The sequence below is a fragment of the Zeus faber genome, assembly GCF_960531495.2.
Source record: "Zeus faber genome assembly, chromosome: 20".
Lineage (NCBI taxonomy): Eukaryota > Metazoa > Chordata > Actinopteri > Zeiformes > Zeidae > Zeus > Zeus faber.
In genome coordinates, this window is record NC_137207.1 from 18,498,349 (window position 1) to 18,504,781 (window position 6,433).

Below are 6,433 nucleotides of genomic sequence, written 5' to 3' on the forward strand. Positions count from 1 at the left end.
GTGAATTCAAAACGGCCGCAGATGGGGAGGGATAAAGAGGGCAATAATGGATGAGACTGAGAAAAGCTCCAGCGTAGGGAGATCTGCCATTTCTGGGGATAAATGTTGCCCTCTGTCAGTCATTTTCAGATTGATGACCAATATTCAGTTGGGTTCCAAGGTCCTCATTGCTTAACTCAGGGTTGATACTGCCTTGACTGTCCAGTGGTGTGTGTGTTGGAGCATGTTTAAAGGACAAAATATCTGAATTCCCACCAGCATTAATGAGACATTTGGATTGCTTTGAAAGGTTGTTCTAAACAACATGATAAACCACCTGATTTTGTGTGTATGTCATTTAAAAAATAGATCATAATCTCATGACTTGAAAAGATGTCTTAATAATCCCAACTAATTTTTTTTTTTCAAAAGCAGCTATAAACACCTATACATGAATTGAGTGTGGGTGGGTGGGTGTGTGTGTGTGTGTGTGTGAGAAGAATGGGACTTATATTTATATAATACTTATATTGCTCATATTTCAGTCAACATTTGGATTTCTGTTGTCTTATCACTTCATACAGTATTTAAATATTAATATTATTTGATTTAAATACCGTGTGGCTGAACAAGGGAGTAAGAACCCACGGATTCCGCACGCGGGTGTTTCGGAGACGGAGCAATAGGTTCAGAGCGGCCCGCTCCTCCGTCCCTCGTACAGGTGTGATGTTGTACACGTCAGCGAGTATTTTTAAACGCGTGAAGCGAGGAAGCTGTGCACATGATGACACCTCTCGACGAGTGTATCGGCGTACCAAGCCCCCCAAGCCCCCCTTCACAGAAGAGAACGCTCTCAAAAAATAACTGAGGGGGGCGTTGCTTGTGAAACAGCTGCTTACGTACAGTAGAGTGATCGTGTGCGTTGATAAGAACTGGAAATAGAAGTAGCGTCGTCAGTCACGTACTGGAGATCGACCTCATTGCCCCCTAGAAAGATGAAGAGGTGACTAAGGTTGGTGTGTGGGCCCCCTGACGGCTGGGCTGGAGTCCTGGCGGCTTGCGCATGGTGGTTTGTGGTGTTGTGCGACCTGGCGGGGCGGCGGAGAGCGCACGTAGCCGTGGATGGGCGCTCGGGGCTCGCTCTTGCGTGGGGCCGTGGGTGGGCATGGGGGTCCCGCTGGCTCTCCTGCGGGGCGGGCGGTTCGGGCTGGGCGTCGCTCTGTCGGCGCGGGGCCTGGCTCCTGGCCTGCGGTATGTGCCTGGCACCCGCGGCCCAGGTTCTGCGCCTGCGGCTGCGTCCTGTGCCTGCACGTGGGGGTGGGTTTTTTGTCTGCACCTCGGGGGTGCGGGGTCTCCTCGTGCTCCTTGGGACTGGTTTATGCTCCTCCGGGCCAGGTGCGGGGGTTCCACGCGGGCTTCCGGCTTCTCTGGGGGCCCGGGGGTCTTCTGTGGCTGCGGGGTGGGGTGCTCAGGGCTTTCCTGCAGCCGTGGGGTGTCTGTACGGCTCGGGGGGGCGGGTCTTCGGGGCCTTTTCCATTGCTTAGAGGCACCACGACATAGTGCCGACCTTATACACTAGAACCAATTGGGATAAGACCTGTACACTCACCGGTGGACACCTCTCACACACACACACACCCTCCTGGTTACATCCCTCTCCTTTCCTCCCTCATTTACTACCATAACTATGACAGGAAGAAGCCATGAACCAATTGCCCTTACAGTTTTCCTGGACTTAAATAACTCAGTTTTTTCAATAAATGTTGTCTTCCGATGTTTATGTTTTCCGTATAAATGTTGTTTGGTTCTATTTTTATTTATCTCACCCGTGGTGATCGTCCTCCTCTTGGAGTAGTGATTAGTTGCTTAAAAGACCCAAACATGGTAGAATAGTTCTCCAAAGAGGGGGATTGGTGGAGGTTCTGTGGAACAAAAAAATGTGCTCATGTCATGCTACAGCTCGTACCACAGGACAGAGTTATTGCAGCAGTTGTTGATGATTTGAGAATGAATAAAGAGTTGCATTGCAGGTTGAGAAGTTGAACTCCACTTGCAGACTAACTCTGTCCTCGATGCAACGGAACAAACACTCTGTGTTGTATGCCCAGCATGCTGACAGCACAGGTTAAAATAGAAAAAAAAGGTTGGTTGATCTAACAAGCGGGGAGTGTGGTTAAAACCCCCATCCCCACACTCACTCAGGAGAGGAGCCTTTGTCATGACCTGTGTCCGTCTGCGCCGGGGCTTGTTCTATTAAGCCCCCTCTCCACAATGCACTTGTGTGTTTTCTACCCCGTCGTCCGTGTCTCTGTGCCGGAGGGCCCTGAGCACGTCACTTGGGTGCCGCGTGGCAGGCGAAACTGCCGCAGTGTTCATCTCGATCGCTGTAGTTCACGAGCGCCTCGATGTCATGACGGTAAGATCAAAGACCACCCCACCCCAAATCCTTCACTTTGAAGCTGAAAGCTTTTAATGCGGTTTTGTATATCGTCTTGAATTCTCTTATTCTTGCCCTGTTTTTAATTGGAATTTATTTCATTTTAATAATTCTACTCTGTAAATGCGTTTTGCTTGCTCTTAGTGTGACTATTTGACAGCCCTCTTTTAATGTAAAGGACATTGGGTGACATGTTCTGTGTGAAAGGTGCTATACAAATAAAGGTTATAACTGTATTTGATATTATTATTGCTAGGTTAACGGTCAATATGATCGGCCTTAATGCCCCCTATAAAGCTTATAGGAGCTAACTAAGATTTTGTTTTCTTAACAAGACAATCCTATTTGCGGGTAAGATAATGACTGAGAGAGTGTCCCCGGTACGCACGGTTACTGTATGCGTGGGGCTTTTATTTGTTTCATTCAATTAGAAAACGGAGGAAAACAAATAAACCGACTATAAAAACACACTGTTTTTATTTGCTTTGTTTGGGGAAAAAACGATGGCTCTGATCTGAGCTGCGGACAGCGCCTTCCGCTGCAGAGCGCGATGCTCAGCATCATGGTATGGTCCACTTTAGGGGTGTCTGAAACCGTATTACAAGGTTCTTTCAGGCATGAATATGGGAAATATATTGCAATGTTTAGAATTACAAGTTAGAAGAATACATAAATGTTTTGAAACCCCCCCCGACCTGCTCTTTTTATCCCCAAGTCTTAATTAGGGGTGTCAAACCCCCCTGTAATTCCAACCATGATTGAAACACGTTATAAAGTCCATTATCAATGTACATTATTCACTGAGAAATAACAATTGCTCAGTAAAGCGATAGATAAAGTCAATTGATAGGTCAGTAGGTCGACAGGTCAGCGGGCATCTCCATAAAGTCCGAAAGTGAAAGTCAGATGAAGTCCTGCTGCTCCGAGAGGAGATAGGAGGAGAATTCCATTACAAGGATCATTAAGATACATGACACTAAGAAGCAGTCTTACACTAGGCGCTTTGTATATTCTGTATATTCATTCTGTATTTTTGGGCTATTTTGGTATATTAAGCTATTTAATTTTTACTTTATTTGTCCCTCGTTTTTAATTTTGTTATGCTTTTTTTTTGTGCTAATTGTCTATAGAGAAACGCAACAATCCTCCCCACGGCAAGTTCCTCCGATATGGAAATGTACTCATTGAGATTTGGTTGGAAGTACCATTTCATTAAATAAAAAGGGGTTTTCATACAAGCGATAAGTTTCATATCAGTGTATGACATTTTTAAAGTTGAAAGCCCGCTGTGGTGGATGGGATGGCTTGAGCAGCCACACCTGATGCTTTGTTGGTTGGGCTTACAAGCGGCGGGTTTAAAACCCCATCAAACACTCGTCCAGGATAGGAGCCCCGTCATGTCCAATCTGCTCCTGGCTAATTCCACCTAGACGTCTCCCTACAATAAACCGGGGTTAACAACCCCCCGTCATCTGTGTCTCTGTGCTGGATGCCGGTGCGGTGCCCGAAACCGCCACCCTGGCGCCTGAGCAGGGACTCTCCGGCACGGGGGTTAGGGACACAGAAGGGCCGTCGGAAGATGCCCCGGAGCCACCAGCGGTTCAACGGGCCCCAGCATCCGCCCTCTCCCGACTGGCAGCAGCACCCAGGGTGTCCGGCGGAGGACCGGGGGGGAGAAGCGGCGCAGCGTCCACCGCGGGTAACCGCTGGCAGCTAGCTTCTCTGCCCTGCAGCCATTGCCGGGGACCACCCGGCAGCCAGGCCAACCCCTCCACGCAGCCCCCGCCGCGGCAAAGCCCGGCCACGCCGTCACCAGCCAGCGCTGCAGCCCGAGACAGCGCGCTCCGGAAGAGAGGAGGGAGCGGTCTGTCGGCGCCCTGGTGGGAGGAGGCCGATCGACCGCGCTGCGCTTCCTGGCCTCAGTTTGGTGTTGGGGGTCGTGTGTGGTGGATGGGATGGCTCGAGCAGCCACACCTGACGCTTGTTGGTTGGGCTAACGAGCGGCAGGTTTAAAAACCCATCCACACACACTCAGTCAGGGTAGGAGCCCTGTCATGACCGTGTTCCATCTGCTCCTGGCTAATTCCAAACTGGTGTTATCAACCCGCCGTCGTCTGTGTCTCTGTGCTGGAAGGCCCTGGAAACTCGGCACGTGGCGGCGAAACTGCCACACCCGCTTGCGCCGACAGTAAACTGGAATTGACCACACCCCTATCGCCTTCAGCCTGTCCAACACAGGTTCATTAATGAAAAATGGTGTGGCTTCACATTGACACCATGGATACTTGGAGTATATTATTGTTATTGAGTACTTTAACCTCCAGTTTTGATGGAGATACATTTTTCAGTCGTTTTCATGACTGAAACTATATTCAGAAGTTTGTGGGACTTTTGAAAACTATATTCAGTAGTGAGGTGTCTTGGAATATGTGGTGTCCCAAGACAGTACCCATTGTATAAAATAATAATTATTAACAGACGGTGCCAGGGGTCTCGAGAGAGAGAGAGAGAGAGAGAGAGAGAGAGAGCCCATTGTCAGGTTCCGGTGATAAGGGAGGTGTAAATGTCAACGGTGATATATGTAGGGGAATCAGGTGGTCGACGTTGTCTCTGGTTAAGTATATAAGCACCTGCCCGAGTTTTATTCGACAGAGAATCCATCCGGCTCGGTTCTCTCCCGGACGTCCATGGCAGGTCTGGTCTGATGCTGTTCTTTTGTAATAAATCTATTATTTTACTCAAGTCAGCATCAGCGGTCACTCCTTCTTCATCAACACATCAAATGCATCAAGAAACTACAGTAGTTTTCAGGAAGATACATTTTGTTGGTATTGTTTTAGGGGACAAACATTTTTCAGTAGTTTTCAATTTAGTATTCAGTGTTTTTTGGAAAATATATAAATATATTAAAAAGTTTTCGGAACTTTTGAAAACTATATAAAGTAGTTTTCAGGAAGATACATTTTTCGGTATTGTTTTCGGGGACAAACATTTTTCAGTAGTTTTCAATTTATTATTCAGTGGTTTTTGGAAAATATATAAATATATTAATATTTAAAAGTTTTCAGGACTTTTGAAAACTATATTCAGTGGTTTTCAGGAAGATACATTTACGGCATCGTGTTCAGGGAGAAACATTTTAGTGTAATTGTGTTGTAGGTGTCATTTATTAGCAAGATATATATATATATTTTTTTTTTTTCAGTAGTTTTAGGGATTTTTGAAAAACTACATTCAAAAGTTTTCGGGACTTTTGACACACTATTCAGAAGTTTTCGGGACATTTGAAAACTATATTCAGTAGTTTTCAGGAAGATACATTTTTTGATCGTTTTAGGGGACAAACATTTTTCACTAGTTTTCAATTTATTATTCAGTCGTTTTTGGAAAATATATAAATATATTTATATTTAAAAGTTGTCAGGACATTTAAAAGCTATATTCAGTGATTTTCAGGAAGATACATTTACGGTATCATTTCCAGAGAAACATTTTAGTGTAGTTGTCATTTTTCAGCAAGATATATATTTTCAGCAGTATTAGGGACTTTTGAAAAGTTATATTCAGAAGTTTTCGGGACTTTTGAAAAAACATATTCAGAAGTTGTCAGGAAGATACATTTTTCGGTGTAGGTTTTTGGGGAAGGTTTAGGAAGATGTATTCTTCCGTAGTTTTCATTTTTAGGAAGATGTATTTTTCTGTAGTTATCATTTTTTAGGAAGACGTATTTTTCCGTAGTTTTCATTTTTAGGAAGATGTCTTTTTCCGTAGTTTTCATTTTTTAGGAAGACATCTTTTTCCGTACTTTTCATTTTTAGGGACATGTATTTTTCCGTAGTTTTCATTTTTAGGAAGACGTATTTTAGGAAGATGTATTCTTTCGTAGTTTTCATTTTTAGGAAGATGTATTTTTCCGTAGTTTTCATTTTTTTAGGAAGATTATTTTAGGAAGATGTATTTTTCCGTAGTTTTCATTTTTAGGAAGACGTATTTTTCCGTAGTTTTCACTTTTTAGGA